The sequence below is a fragment of the Mus caroli genome, unplaced genomic scaffold (assembly GCF_978045245.1).
Source record: "Mus caroli unplaced genomic scaffold, Mus_caroli_1 scaffold_9, whole genome shotgun sequence".
NCBI classification, from domain to species: domain Eukaryota; kingdom Metazoa; phylum Chordata; class Mammalia; order Rodentia; family Muridae; genus Mus; species Mus caroli.
In genome coordinates, this window is record NW_028227264.1 from 88,970,150 (window position 1) to 88,986,600 (window position 16,451).

Genomic DNA, 16,451 nt, shown 5'->3' on the forward strand with positions numbered 1-16,451 from the left:
TCCCTCTCTCCCTCCTTCCTTCCTTCCTTCCTTGCTTCCTTCTTCCCTCCCCCTTCTTTCTTTCCTTCCTTCCTTCCTTCCTTCCTTCCTTCCTTCCTTCCTTCCTTCCTTCCTTCCTTCCTTCTTTGCTTCCTTCTTCCCTCCCCCTTCTTTTCTTCCTTCTTTCCTTCTTCCCTTTCTCTCTTCTTTCCTCCCTCCCTCCCTCCCTCCCTCCCTCCCTCCCTCCCATTTTCCCTTCCTTCCTTCCTTCCTTCCCTCCCTCCCTTCCTCCCTCTCTCCCTCCCTCCCACCCTCCCTCCCAAATTTCCTTCCCTCTGTTTCTTACCTCCCTAGAGAGGAGACAGTGAAAGGTGAGTCCTCAAAGCTTTCCCCCCTAGGCTAAGAATGATTTTCTAACCTTTTTATCTTGTCTCCACTGAGAAATTATTTTCTAAGTGTTTATATTTTCTGCCCTGGAAGAGAATATTAGAGTTTTGTTGGACAAATATTTATCTCCTTAGAATTTCCCCACCAGGCCTTTCCCAGCTCAAGCAGGAGAGAGTTTCTGATCTGTCTGGCAAGGTGGCCCACAGGAACCTCCTTGCTTCACCCATTCATTTGTTAACGCTTTCAACAAACATTTATTGAGAGCACATTCCAGTGTAAATCCTGGGCTGGATCTTCTGAGATAAAGTGATGAAGACCAAGTAGCATCCATGCTCCATGATGTCAAGCTTAATGACAAACAGATATCTGTAAAGTGACCACACAACTCGGGTGATTCATGTAATATTGAATGTGGTTTGTAAAGGTCCAAAATAATGTGCCCTGATCCACGTGCTGTCAAAAGATACTGAAACTGGTAAGAGAAAGACATGGGCTTTTTTCTATTTACTTGTTTGATTGATTGGTTGGCTGATCTGTCAATGGTTTCACTATGCATGCCAAGCTGCCTGGCCTTGAACTCACTATGGAACACAGGCTAGCCTTGAACACATAGCCTCCTGACTACTGAGATTACAGGTATTCACCCCCATACCTGGCAGAAGATATGGTTTTGAGAGAAGGAAAGTTCTGTGGCTTACCTGAACAGACACCAACAGCATCATCGACAACATCCAGACCTGATCCAAATGGTAAACCAAGCACATAGCTTTCCTAAACTCTAGAAAAACTCTACCATTGAGCCTACCGTTTAGAAAGATAAGTGACGTTTGAAATACACTGAGAGCCGTAACCATCATCCCAGAGTGAAACCTAAGTCACAGGAGAAATGTATCGTGTCCAGTGCATCTGCATTCAGCTTGGGAGGTTTTTCTGAGCATGTGGTAAGAAAGGAAGGCCTGGTAGCAATAAAAAGCTTTGAAAGTCAACAGAATCCAACAAGAAAAGAAAGCCAATCTCACATCCATTATTGGATGGTTTGAATGAGAAGTCCCCACCCACAGGCTTAGGTGCTTGAATAATCCTTCAGGGGGGGGGGAGGGAGTGGTTAGGGGAGTTTTAGAACCATTAGGAGATTGAGCTCTGTTGGAGGAAGTACATCACTGGGGGGTGGACTTTCAGGGTTTATAACCTTGCCCACTTCTAATTCACCCTCGCTGCTTTCTCCCTGTGGTTAATGATGTAATCTCTCCTGCACTGCCCTCTGACACCATGCTGTTAAGGACTCTCCTTTCCGGAACTTTAGTTAAAATAAACTCTCTTTTTCCATGACTTGTTTTTAGCTGTGGTGGTTTTTTTTTTTTTTTTTTTTTTTTTTTTTTTTGGTTTTTCGAGACAGGGTTTCTCTGTGTAGCCCTGGCTGTCCTGGCACTCACTTTGTAGACCAGGCTGGCCTCGTACTCAGAAATCCGCCTGCCTCTGCCTCCCGAGTGCTGGGAAGCTGTGGTGTTTTTTGACAGCATCAGAAAAGTAGGTAACACAACTCTTATCCTCACATCACTGTCACAGCTCAGAGTGACCTTTGAACCCCTGAGGGCCCAGGAGCTCTGTGGAGCAGTTGTGAAATAGAAGCAACACCGTAGCCCATGCAGAATGTCCAGCAGTGCAATCATGACTTCTGAGTGAGTGATATTCGGTCTGAAGGACAAAAAAAAAATAGTAGAAGGACAAGCCAGAGAAGACTCGATTACGCATATCAAGAGACATAGGCCCTTCTGAAATTCTTGGGGACTATGATTGGGAAGACAGGCTTTGATAGGGAGCTGGAGGAACAGAGGAATAAGCTGGGAAATGCTGAAGCCAAGGAGGAAATATCATACATACTTTCAAGCCAGTTTAGAACTAGAGAAATTCAAGCTTAACTGTTCAGTCTCCATTGTATAAATCCATACATGAAAAAAATACACATACATGGAAGCCATATACCCCACATATAGACTCTGTGTGTATGTGTGTGTACACACACACACACACACACACAGGTCTATAGGCTGTTTGTTGCCCACAATTCACACAATGACTATTGGAGTTCCTCCTGTTCGTAGAAGAGAATATTCTACAATGCTAAAAGCTGTTCATTGCTCTTCATTTTCAACCCAAATGTATACTCCGCAAGTTACTACCATTTAATGCTAACTCTGACTTTAGGTTCCCCCTCACCCGTGGTCCCCTTTTCTCATTTCTGCAGGTTGGTTTAATTTGGTTAGAGTCAAATTCTCATTATGTTTCCCAATCTGTTCCTGAACTCCTGTGCTTCAAGGATCCTCCTGCTTTGTGTAGCTGGGAGCACAGGCCATTCATGACAGCTACGGTTTTTAACCTTGTGTATTATTCACAGGACTATAAAACATAATTCTATAGCACATTACATGTATCTAGTGTTTTGTTTTTAAAATTTCCTTTTCTATAATAAATGTATATATTTACTCACTTTACAACCCAATATCAGCCCTTCCTCTCCTCCCAGTACCCCCCTCACATTAGTCCTCCTCCCATTCCCCACATAAGGGGAAGCCCTCCTCTGGATGTCAACCCCCCCGCACATGCCCATCCCACCCATTCACACCCCTAATCCCCAATACTCATATCAAGTTGCTGCGGGACTAGCCACATCCTCCCTCACTGAGGCCAGACAAGGCTGTCGGTTTAGGGGTGTGGGGTCCACAGGCAGGAAGGTAGGCTACAGACTAAGGAACAGCCCCTGCTCCAGTTGTTTGGGGGACCTGCATGAAGACCAAGCTGCTCATCTGCTACATATGTGCATGGGGCCTAGATCCAACCCGTGTTCACTCTTTGGTTGGTGATCCTGTCTCTGGGAGCCCCAAGGGTCCAGGTTAATTGATTCTGTTGGTTTTCCTGTGGAGCCCCTGTACTCTTTGAGTCCCTCAGTCTTTCTCCTAACTTTTCCATAAGATTACCTGAGCTCAACCTACTGCTTGTGTGTGAGTCTCTGTCTGCATCTCTTTCCTTTGGCTGCTGGGTGGTGCCACTCAGAGGACCATTATGTTAGACTCCTGTCTGCAAGTATAACTGAGTATCATTAATAGTGTCAGGGATTGGCTCTTGCCCATGGGATGGTCTCTAGTGTTTTATAGATGAATTGTTCTTCATTTGGATTTCTGGACATCCTACTACTGTATGTTCATTTAAATGTGGTATCTTCAGTTCAAATGACAGACACATAATAGTCCCCGAAGAAATGTTGGCTCACTTAAGCTACTTGTGTTTACTGTCTCCCTTACATAGTTCTGCCAAGTTCCATTATATCTGGTGTATTCCCTTGGGAAAATGGCACATTCTCCTATTACGACAAGTCTTTGAATATAATTTATCATGGCTCACCCAAAGAAAAACTCAATTCCTCCAAGTCTGCCTCATTTGGGTGATTATTGCTCACTGGTGGGGTGGGGGGAGAGGGGGAGTCCACAATGCTGGCGCCCCCAATAAGTTAACAACAGAGTTGTCTAGTCACAAATAGTTAGCAGAGCACACTCAAACCTATTTCCATGATTTAACTAATCCCTACAGGAGCTTTTAAAAAAGAAATTCTTTTATTGGAAATAGTAACACAAGCACTTGATGTTTTAGCTTACTTTGCGATGCTAGAGCAAAATGCCTGTCTCTAAATTAATTACAAAGTAAAAATGGTTTCTTTGATTCATGATTATGGTGGCTCTAGCACGGTGGTAATGGCCTGGCAATGATGTCGTGGCTGCATCAGAACATAGCTGAGAAATGGAAAAAGTGACTTTGTTATATAGAAGGGGCCACTAAAATATTTTCTGCAATATATATGAATTTCTTTTAATTCTAGAGGTTTTAAGACTTTAAACACTTAAACTTTTTCTCTATTGAGTTTAATTTAAGTTATTGCTGGTATTCACTCAATCAAAACTACACCTTGTCTTGCAATCTTTTTCTGCGGATAGGTGACTACTCCTCTGTATCAAAGCGCACAATAGAGAAAACAGTCTCTCATACAAGAGTGAATTCAGACACATCAGGCTACGCCAACAGGTAGGTGACATCTCATAGCTCCAAAGAAGCAGACATGCTAGAAACACAGCTGGTATGCCAGGACAAGCAGAAACTGCCTGGTTATATTCACACACACACACACACACACACACACACACACACACGAGTTAGACAGAGCAAGCAGGAAGTGTGATAAAGACATACATCCTCAAAGCTCACCTCCCGCCCCCATGAACTTCCTTCAGCAAGCCCGTGCCTCCTAAAAAGTTCTATTACCTCCCCAAAGAACAATCCTGAGGACAAAGTGTTTAAATACATGAGACATTTCTGGGTGACATTTCTCCTTCAAACTACCACATGCACCTACAGAAGTCACAACTGCATTCTTGGAGAAAAAAACATGAGATCAGGAATACCATATCTGTTCTGAGTTCCTACAGCTTCGAGTGCCAACTGGAACTAGTCACTCAATACTTTTACCCCTAGACTCTGCAGGATAATGTTTTAAAACCTTAGTGTCAAGTTCTGCAAAGACTAAAGGGTTAACCTTTCTCATACTTCAACACTTATATAAAAAGGGTGACATGAATGAAAAAAAATGTTCGCCATATTCCAAATGTCAGAAACAGAACTTGTCAATCGATCATCAAAAGAATGGATACAGTAAATAAGCGTTGTGTGGACACTTTTGGAATTAAAATGACTGTAAACTGAACAAAACTATGACAAAATGAACCGGGACTTCTTGTACTCATATGGATAAGTGAAAAGCATCATATGGAACAGAAGACTCAGGCTTTAGAATAGTACATATGACTCAATGTCATTTACATATTCTTAGATATCTGCAAAGCACGCTATATTACCACTGGCACTCTGCTGCTGGGCTCAGCGAGCTATGACTTGAGAGCTAAGGGCTTCATTTGCCCTTTGGTCTTTAGCTGCTATAAAGCTACAAAGACAGAGCAGAAAAGTTGCAAAACAGTCCACGTGCTCTGCAGAGCCTGAAATAATCTCCCACTCTCTTCCCTTCACAGAAAAAGTTTGTAAACCTTGCTCTCATTGTATCTATCTATCTATCTATCTATCTATCTATCTATCTATCTATCTATGAATATTTACTCATACATATAATATATAATAATTTAAATATTAATTTATACAATTATAAAGTATGTATAATTTATAATATCATATCATTTATTATATAAAATTATAAGTATAATAAGATAATATATTGTATATTTATTCATATATACATATGAATAAAAGCAATGGCTCCATTACTCAGAACATTACTGAGTTGGGTGCATAGAACATTTCTACAACATCCTTAATGCTGTCTTGATTCTGGCTAACAAATACAAGGGGAGTAACTACATTACTCTGCTCTTTGCATGTTAAAAATATTTCATAACGAAAAGATTGAGCAAACTTATATATGCACTATATACAATTACGTATCCACATATATACATAATGAAAGAGACTGAACGAATCCGAATGCTATAATAACGAGAACTGACACAGCTGTAAAGGCATGGGAGCTCATACAGCGCTTCCCTCTTAGCCCTCCTAAGAGCTCGGAGAGAAAGTACTTTCTTCCCATAAAATGTTTAGACAGACAGACTGCGGTCAGTGAGGATATGCTGGAGATTTGGGGTGATGCAGTGAAATCTGTGTTTGAGAAGGAATACTCTGGGGACTGGAGAGACGCCTCAGTGGTGAAGAGCGCTTGCTGCTCCTGCAGAGGACCTGGGCTCAGTTCTCAGTATCCACTTCAGGCGGCTGGAAACTAGCCATTTGTTCAGCTCCAAGGGATTTAATACCTCATCAGGACTCTGTGGGTACGTGAACTCAGAAGTGCACACACATGAGAAAGGACACACACACACATACACACACACATAAAAATAATAAAATACATCCTGAAAAAATAGTACGCTAGGTATTAGAGAGGTAGTTTAGTGCTTGCTGACCTTGCAGATGAGCTGGAATTAGTTCCCTGTACTTACACAGTGGTTCACAACCATCAGGAACCTCCCTTCCAAGAGCACCACCCCATCCCCCCAACAGGTACCTCGACACACATGATGCACATATATTCACAGAGGCTATAGCGGTTACTTTTCTCTTACTGTGACAAAATACCATGACCCAAAACAGCTTACACAAGAAAGAGTTTATTTGGGGTTAGGGTTCCAGAAAAATAAAGACTCCATGATGATGGAGAAGAGGCGTGGTATCGAGTGTCAGGCATGGTGACAGGAACAGGAAACTGGGAGCTCACATCTCAACTAAAGGAGACAGAACAAACTGGGACTGGCATGTGGAGTTGAAATCTCCAAGCCTGTCCCTGGGATATACTTCTTCCTGCAAGGCCACACCGCCTCAACCTCCCCAAACTTCACCACCATGTGCTCACCTAGCTGAAATTATGTCGACATTTCTCACTCAAACCAGCACAGGAAAGCCACTTATACACATAAAATAAAATAATAAATATTTATTTTAAAAAGAAGAGTACTCTCATGGAAATGTTGGAAGCAGAAGTAAGTCTATGAATAAGGGGAGGGAAAAATTAGAAAATGGTCAATAAAGGAGGATGACTGGAGTACCCACCAGAGACACAGGGGTTTGTAGACACAGGGAGAGAGGAACTGGAAACAGCGTAGTCAAAGAGGAATGAAAGAGAGGAAGAAACCTAACAATACAAAGGGTAAGCTGTGGGTCTTGGTGGAAGCAGGGACAGAACGTTGGTTTTATTTGATGTCTATTCTTATGACACTACAACAAAAGATTTAATTTAAAACCTTGGGAATAATCTAGCAGAGGATTGCCTTGTCTGGCCTCAGTGGGAGGGGATGCACCCAGTCCAGTAGAGACTCAATGCACCAGGAAGGGGAGATGCCAGGGGCGCCACTCTCTCAGAGGTGAAGGGGAGGGGAGATGGGGGCAAAATTTGTGAGTGGGGCCCAGGGGTCATCATTTGGGATGTAAGTAAATAAAATGATATATATATATATATAATAAGCATATAATATATAATTTATTAATAACAAATATACATAATAAATATATATAAAACAGCAAATGTCAAGACTATGTGAAATATCTAAATACATATCAACATTTTATAATAATATATTTAAATAAATATTATATATAAATTAAAATTTTATTCCTGGAAAAGAGAAACCTGGGGAATAAATTCTAAAGGGGTATATGCTGTTTGCTTTTATTGTGATAGGACATAGCATTGACTGGTAGCATGGACCCCCACTTTCTGGTTATCAATTTTTACTTATTTAGATACTATGTGTCACAGGAAGTCTGTGGAAGAAATAGAGATTCCACTAGCATAAGCCATTTTTAAATGGAGACCTTTAGTAGACGCTGTTCCAGTTATACAGCACTGGCTGGTGTAGAGCAACTGGGTCTTGGGAGATGCACATAAAACCTCATTGCATGTGTGGACTCTCTGTGTACAGTCACACAAACAGTGGTTAACACTGTCCTATGAACACAGATCTGTGGAACATAGACTGTGGTAGGTCATTTTTCTTTCTTTTTTTTATTGGATATTTTCTTTATTTACATTTCAAATGTTATCCCCTTTCCTGGTTCCCTTCTACCCAGAAACCCCTTATCCCATCCTCCCTTCCCCTGCTTCTATGAGGGTGTTCCTCCACCCACCCACTCACTCCCACCTCCTCTCCCTCAGTTCCCCTACACTGGGGCATCTATCAAGTCTTCATAGGACCAAGGACCTCTCCTCCCATTGATGCATGACAAGGCCATCCTCTGCAACGTAAGCAGCTGGAGCCATGTGTACTCCTTTGTTGATCGCTTAGTCCCTAGGAGCTCTCAGGGGACTGGTTGGTTGATATTGTTGTTCTTGGTAGGTCATTTTTCAAAGTTTAACTCATTGTTGTGACTTCGTGTTCAGAGGAAGCTCAAGATTCAGTGTAAAGGTATGTTGTTAAGGACAAAGAGAAATGAACCCTAGAAAAAGGATAATGCTTCCATCTGTCTCAATATTTACCCCATAGGTAATAAACTCCAGAGTCCATTGACATGTCTTTTAGACATGAGTGAGCTCTAAAACTCTAACTTACTGACTCCTTCTCTTTCTGTCTGTCTTTTTGTCTTTCTCTCTCTGTCTCTGTCTCTCTCATACACGTGTGCGCGCGCACACACACACACACCATTCAAGCAAATTGTATTAGTGTATACAATGCCATCTTGAGCCAGAAGCTAATCCTGAAAATCCTCCCATAAATAACGAGTCTACTGCAACCCTTGAATGGGCTGTCACTGTGACTTAATTTTACGAATAGAATTGTACTACTTCTGAGGCTATTCCTGAAGAGTTCATTGAACTTCTATTTTTGCCCCCTTGGAATGCTAATATTGACATGTGAAGAAGAAAGAGTCTCAGATACAAGGGTATCAGCCAACATCAAGTCCACAATGTGAAAGCAAAGACTTAGCTAACTTAGCTTTGCACAGTTAAAAGTAGTCGCAAAATTCAACTCAGGCAAAAACATCGAAAGGTACAGAATCAAGCCATTAAATTAGGGGATAGAAGGGTAACCTCATATAAAAGCATATACAAACCCTTTCAACAATATGACACATTGGCCATTATTGTCTTATCTAAAGTAAGCATGTTCTTAAAGGAACTATATTCTTTTATAAAAATCATCTCAATAGCAATTTCTGACTCATTCACTCACTTACTCAGTCAATATACATTTATTGACTCTTTGTTAGACAGTTAGACATATAAAAGCCCCAAATCTATCATCATCATTATTATAAAAGAAGAAAGCCCAGGTCCTAACAAGAGTATAAGCTGGGCATTGATTCACCCAACTCATTAATTATTATGTTCTAAGTTTAGATTTAGGTACTGGGAATACAGTGGTGGATAAAGCAAAAAGCTGGCTCACATTCCAACAGTAAATACACAGCTAAACAATAGTGATCATAATACAATGAAAGAGATAAATATTGAGGGGGAAGTGGATACGAGTAGGTGACCAGAGAAGAGAGATGGCTCAGCAGTTAAGAGCGTTGGCCGTTCTTCCGGAGAAAACCAGGTTTAGTTCCCAGCACCCACATGGCAGCTCACACCTATCTGTAACTACAGTTCCAAGGCTTCTGACACCCTCACACAGACATACATGCAGGCAAAAGACCAATGAACACTAAATAGAAATAAATTATTTTTTAAAGTGGGCCTTGAAAGCAAAGACAGTTATCTGTGAAGGGCAAGAAGTGTATGCTACACAGGGAGAACTAAGACCTGGGCATCATAGAGCAAGGTTATAAGCCTGAGCTTAGAGCGTTGGAAGGGAAATGCAGGTCCAGGAATGTGGGCATGAGTCACCCAGAGAAGGACTCTAGGAGATGAGGCCCGAGAACACAGCATTCCCATGGCTGAGGGAGTTTGGAATTTATCCCAAGGGGAAGTCTCTGGTGGTTTATCAGCAGGAGTGTGACTCAGAGAATGAGGGGAGTCTTTCAGAGAACAGAGGCTGGAGTCTAATATTGAAAGAGGGCTGGAGAGGTGGCTCGGGAGTTAAGAGCACTTGGTTGCCAGCACCCATATGGTGGTTCTCACGCGTCTAGAACTCCAGTTCTAAGGGATCTAATGACATCTGCTAACTTCCCTGGATACCAGGCATACATATGGTGCATGTAAGGAAATGAAAGAAAGAGAGAGAGAGAGAGAGAGAGAGAGAGAGAGAGAGAGAGAGAGAGAGAGGGTTAGACTGAGAGCACAGCATGTTGGAAGTGGGTAGAAGAAATAAGAATTCTGAGCAACTTTAAACAGTGGAAGTTTGACCAGTTGAGAAATTGTATCAGGAAAATCCATTACTGCTTCAGAGATGAAAACAAAGATTTCTATCTAGCATTATCCTTGGGAAAGGATTCCTCGTGGTAGCTTCAAATGGATTCTACTTCAAAATTTACCAAAACTATTTGACAGACTAATGGGAAGTTATATTGCTATCTTTATAATATCATGGGTTAAGGACTAATTTTACTAAGAGATAAGTAGGAAAATAATAATTTGGCGACATTAACACACAACACAGAAATTAAAAACACTATAAACAAAGCTAAATTCTGAAACTGGAAGGTGATATTTTTAATGAACATAACCACCAAACCATCAGAACAAACATTATATAAATAATTCTTATAAATAAAATCAGGAGAGATAAACAATCCAAGGCACAAATTGGCAAAGAAGAACTGACCAAAGGAGAAACACAAGTGCACAAAAACAAACAAATAAATAAAAACCTAATTAGCAACTAGAAAAATTAAAACCTGGTATATAACTAGGTACTGTTTTATTTATCAAGTTGTATAAAAATTTAAGTTTTATATGTATTTAAAGACAGGGAAAGCAAGTGTACCGGATATTCTCACACACCACTGGTGGGAGTATGGTGTCTAGTCTCTCGGGGGAGCGCTTTAGCACAGCACATTAGACCAGACAACCATCCAATGTCTGGTTTGATCTAAGGCTCAGACAGCAGAAGGAACCCACATCCAACACTGCATGGGTAACCAAGAACCCGACTAGATGGCCCAGAAACCTAGGGTAAAATCAAATACTACTAGCCAAAAACTAAAAAAATTTTAAAAAAGTAAAAGTAAAAAATCTCCTAGTGAGATTCTGCTATACTCATAGATCAACACTTTATCCAGTCATCACCAAGAGGCTTCCTCTGCATGGGAACAGGTGCAGAGGCCCACAGCCAGTTGTTATGTGGAGAGAGAGTCTAAATGGGATTTGATTTCTTCATCAGATCGCTCCCCTCAGGTCTCAGAAACCTCTTGGAAGAAGGCACAGAAAGACTGTAAGAACCAGAGGGGATGGAGGACACTGGGAGAATAATGCCCTCTGAATCAGCTAAGCAAGGTGCACATGAATGAGAAAACACAAGGCCTACACACATGCATAAATACTATAGCACTTAGTTTAGTATTTTATGGAACTCCTGACCGAACAATTTTGGTTCTGACTCTTGTACCGCTCTTGGGACTTTTCTCATCATGTTGGGTCTCCGTGTCCAACTTCAATGTGATAGTTTTGGCTTCATCTTATATTTTATTTTGTCATGTTTGGTTGTTAACACTTGGAAACCTGCTCTTTTCTAATGAGAGACAGAAAAGGAGTGGATACAGACGGGAGGGGAGGTAGGGAGGAGCTGAAAGCAGTAGAGGGAGGGAAAACTGTAATCAGGGTATATACTATGAGAAAAGAATCTATTTTCAATAAAAGAACAAAAAAGATCCCGTGTTCAATCTAGAGTAACACATACAAAATAAATTAAAAATTTAAACAAAATAAAAGTAAAATTACTTTTTAAGAACTGTGCAGCATTTCTGTGCTGCTGGAGTGAAAATTAAAATCTCTACAGGAAAACATAAAATATTTAAATAATTTGTAATGGGAGGAGTTCTAGGTTCAAGGAAAACTGAGCAGGAAGCTCCCAGCTTCTCCCTTCTTCCATACAGACACAGATAACCCTCTGTCATCTGCATCCTCTACTAGAGTTCTATGTGCTCCATGAACCTATGTAGACATGTCCTTATCCGGCAGTCATCATAGTCTGCCTTAAGGTTCACTCTTAGGGTCCTGTGTCTGACAGGTGTTTACAAATGTGCAATAAACAACTGCATCAACCCTGTAGTATCATTTACATTGGGTTTGCTGTCTAAATAGTCTTTGTAAAATGTATTTAAATAAAGTCTCAAAGGAAACTTGCATCCTAGCATCTAATCATTACCCCAAACTCAGAGCTGAGAGCTCTATGGAACAAAAGGTTTCCAAATCTGCACTTTAGGATGATGTCACTGTCTTACCCTGGACTAGAGTCAGCTTTTGCTCCTCCAGGCCTGCAATGGTGTAGACTGGTGTCTATGCTGAGAACTCCCACAGTTCTCAGGCAACCAGCACTGTCTGGCTTTCTAGTCCATCAGTGATGAGCTCAGCCCCAAACAATTGGCATCCTCTGGTTGGTGACATTCCTCAACAGGGCTCTTCTCTCCATGGCCAAATGAATTAATGACATACCTTCCAGATGGTGGTGTCAAGTACATCTACAAGACTTCTAAATGCAGATCAATGCTATTCCTTCTTCCTTTGAACTGATAACATTAATTGAAATGAAAGAGACTGGGTGTGTGTGAGATGTCGCCGAGGGTAAAGGCCCAGACACCTGGATTCAATTCCTGAAAACCATATGAAGTGGCATGAGAGAGCCAACTCCACAAAATTGCCCTCTGATCTCTGCACAGCTTCCATGACCCATATGCCTCACTCCATAACATGTACACAGCAAACAGTAATAACTTTAAGAACAATTAGAGTAAGAGACGCAAGTTACCCCAAGGCTCACTAAGGCCAAGAGAAGTTCATCTTAGCCCACTGTAAATGGAAGAGAGATTTCAATATTGTATTAGGACTTGATCTTGAAAAATAAAAGTTAATAAAATATTTCCTAAGTACACATATTACTTTGAATCACCAGGACCCTGTTAATAGTTCTTAGGCCTAATAAACTATGTTATCTTTTATCCTGCAAGCTGTACTATAGTAATGTTGTCTTGATACAAGTGTACAAAGTGAAGAGATTTTTTTAACACACACACATTCTTTTGTGGACAAAATTAGAAAGGGGTAACTAAGGAAAGAAATAACTCGAAGTGGAAAGCCAAAGGGTTCAGCTTGGGGGAAAAGGGAAAGAAAGAAGAGGAGGAGGTGGTACAGGAAGAGGAAGAGGAGAAGGAGGAAGTGGTGGAGGAAGAGGAAGAAGAGGAAGAGGAGGAGGTGAAGAAAGAGGAGGAGGTGGTGGAGGAAGAGGAGGGGGAAGAGGCAGTGGAGGAAGAGGAAGAAGAGAAGGAGGAGGTGAAGGAAGAGGAGGAGGTGGTAGAGGAAGAGGTGATGGAGGAAGAGGAGGAAGAAGGGGAGGAGGAGGTGGTGGAGGAAGTAGTGAAGGAAGAGGAGAAGATGGTGGAGGAAGAAGAAAAAGAGGAAGAAGAAGGAGGAGGAGGAAGAGGAGGAGGAAGAAGAGGAGGAGAAATAACAGCATCGAGGATGTAATTTTGTGTGATGATGGTTGTGTCCCCATGCAGCTTAGGACTCAAGAAACTTACATCGTGTTGCCTTTTAGCTCCATCTCTGCTGGCAGAAAATGTGTAGACAATAAGAAATAGCCTGGAGGAAGCTGGTGGCATAGCTTAGTGATAGATCTTGTATTTAGTGTGCACAAGGCCCGAGGTTCAAATCCTAGCCCTACCAACTCCATAAAAAGACTGGGGGTTGGATTTCTTTTACTTCCCACTCCATGTCATGTGGACTAAAGGGAAAATAAGACTAGAAGCAAAGTGGGGGGACGATTGACCCTTCAAGAGAAAAGCCTATTTCCTTCCTTTGTACCCCGAGAGCCTTTGAAATCCTATTACATCCAGACAAGCGCTGCTGTAGCATCCACCACCCACGGCCTCCGAGAACCACAGAGCTTGGATCCCTTCCAGAATGTCCCGAAATCACTGGATGCACTGGGATCATTCCAGGCTTTAATTAAGATGCTGATAACTGAAGTGTCCAATCAGCTCTTGCACCCTGGCAGGTTACAGAGCACAGAGTCTCACTCCCCACTTCCCCCGCTGATAGCGCACTCATTAGAAAAATTCCCTGTGCGTGAGGTTTTAGGAATCCTCAAAATATTTGTGGTTTTCAGTAACCAACCCTGTCAAACTGAAATGGCTGCCAGCTGTCAATTCCAAGTTTTTCCCAGACCACAACAAGATCAGGGGAGCAAGGACGGAGCCACACTCCGACCAAGTCCTGCCCCTTCTTAGCTGTCTGTCCAAGGAGAGGTAACTCATCCTCTTTCAGCCTTGTTTTCTTTGTCTGTAAAATGGGTACTCACAGGACTTCCACACCACAGAGTGCAATTGTGAGAAGGAAACAGGCAGTTTATGTAAAGCTTGGGACATTTAATAGACATGGAATTAAAGTTAGCTTCACCTCTTTCTCTCTATTTCCCTGTCTCTCTGTCTCTCTCTGTCTCTGTCTGTCTGTCTCTGTTTGTCTGTCTGTCTGTCTCTCTCTCTCATACACACACACACACACACACACACACACACACACACACACACACTGCTCCTTCCTTACAGGTGCCCTGATCTTGGAGTCAAGCCAAGGATGGCACCATGTTCCTTCTTCCTCTGCAGGAGAGCTGTGTGCTGAGAAACACTGTCTGGAGAACAAAAGCTCTGTCCTGTCCTGTCTAGAACTTCATCTGTGAATTGGGAGTTACATCAGTACTGTTGCAACACTGTCAGCAAAACAGAAGTGTCCAGGGTGCAAATGGCACAGGTTCACCATTTGGGAGGGGGAGGGAGGGACTTGGAGATGAACGTGTCTATCGTTTTAAAAAATCAAAGCCAGGAACACAAGACAGCTTCCTGACTATCTGTCTATATTTTCCTACCCCTCATGCCCACTTTTAAGGGAAAAGAACATGCATACACACACACACACGTGCACGCGCGCACACTTTATGAAGGTATGATTGATGTAAAAAGATATATGATCATCATCATAATCTACACCATAAACCAATCCATCTTCCTTTAGGTTTCTTCCTCATTTTCTTCTTATTAACATGAGCTTAAGGGTTCCAGCCCCTGTCTGTCTTCAGCATGGCTGCAGGGGCACTAGGAGAGCATCAGTGACAGCATCAGATCTGCAGAACACAGGTGGCACTTGCTCACACTGAGAACCTGAGACAGGTTATCAGTTAGCCCCAGCCCCTCCTTTCTAAATAAAAGTCCAATTAGGAAGAATTATCCAAGTTCCTCGATTGTCTGCATCACTGCCTTATCTACGGCTTCCCCCCAGGGGTGTTTTAATAATGAAGTTCTTCCTAGGGATTTTCCTATCTCTCTCTCTCTTTTTTAATATTTCTCTGATATTAGTGTTAGAAGCGGGAGACAATCAACGAGAGTATTAACTGAAACTTAAAGAGAAAGCACTTTGAAGCTACTCAACTAAAGAAAAGCTTAATGTCATTGAAATGTGGATTCAGTCGTCTGTTCTTCAGCCCATGGTCACCTGACAAACAGACACAGAGATTTGGCAAACCGCCAAAAGGCAGCACACAGACAGCATAGGTCAGATTTTCTGTAGGATCAGCGTTAAGCCCTATTTATTTGGAAACCAACTGTTGGCAGCAGTGCCCTCTGGGGGACCAGAATGTGGAAGGGATGGTTATCAAGTAAGGACTGTCCTGCAAGCAAGCAGCTTCAGCTCGCATCTTTGGAGTTGCCTTTCCTCCTGGTGCCTCTGTAGTTTTACAGCAAACTGCTAACTCTCGTGTTCATTTGTTGACTAAGCTCAGAGTCTCCAAGAGCAGCCTGCAAGTGTATTCTTTCGCGGCTACCTTGAGAGACACACTCCCACTTCCAGATGACTGGCTACTTACTTGGATTGTGTTGGGCCAGAGATGTCCAAGGCTCTAAGAGGATTCGGAGCCCAGTCTTCCTTTCCAATGCCCAGTAATTTTGCTGTAGACTCTCAGAACTCGGTTCTTCTCTGGGGTGAGATGAGGAGACAGTGGGCTGAGGAGGAGAAGGAGGAGAGACTGAAGTAGAAGCCTGGGTGACCACAGGCGGCCTTCCGGCATACGCTTCAGCATCTCTCCCTTGGCTCTGTGCCCCATGGACACAGATTAGTCATTAACAGTCCTTCCCTGCTAAATGATGTAAACACGGAAAGGAGTCTCCGAGAGCCTTGGAATTGCCAGCACAATCCAGAGACAGGGAAAGTGACAGGCGCCAGAGTCCCACGGCTCACCTAGCATCACAGGTCTGCTGGCTGTCTTGTAGGGTCTCGGGAGCCCAGATTTCTGCCTCACTCTGCAGTTTCTTTCATAGTTCTGTTACTTGCCAGAAATGAAAACTAGAAAGGATAAGCTGCCTTGGGCAGTCTCTCTCCCAGGCTTCCTGCATGGAGT

General features: G+C 42.4%; 1 protein-coding gene across 2 annotated transcripts in view; it reads right to left on the bottom strand.

Annotated features, from left to right (window-relative positions):
• Nr1h4 (nuclear receptor subfamily 1 group H member 4) overlaps positions 1 to 16,134 on the bottom strand; it is a 79,910-nt gene extending 63,776 nt beyond the window's left edge. For both annotated transcript variants that reach the window (XM_021173869.2, XM_021173868.2), the window contains exon 1: positions 15,921 to 16,134. The gene's annotated coding sequence lies outside the window, so the exon portion shown is untranslated. The remainder of the gene's footprint in view (positions 1 to 15,920) is intronic.
• Positions 16,135 to 16,451: the final 317 nt, after the last annotated feature.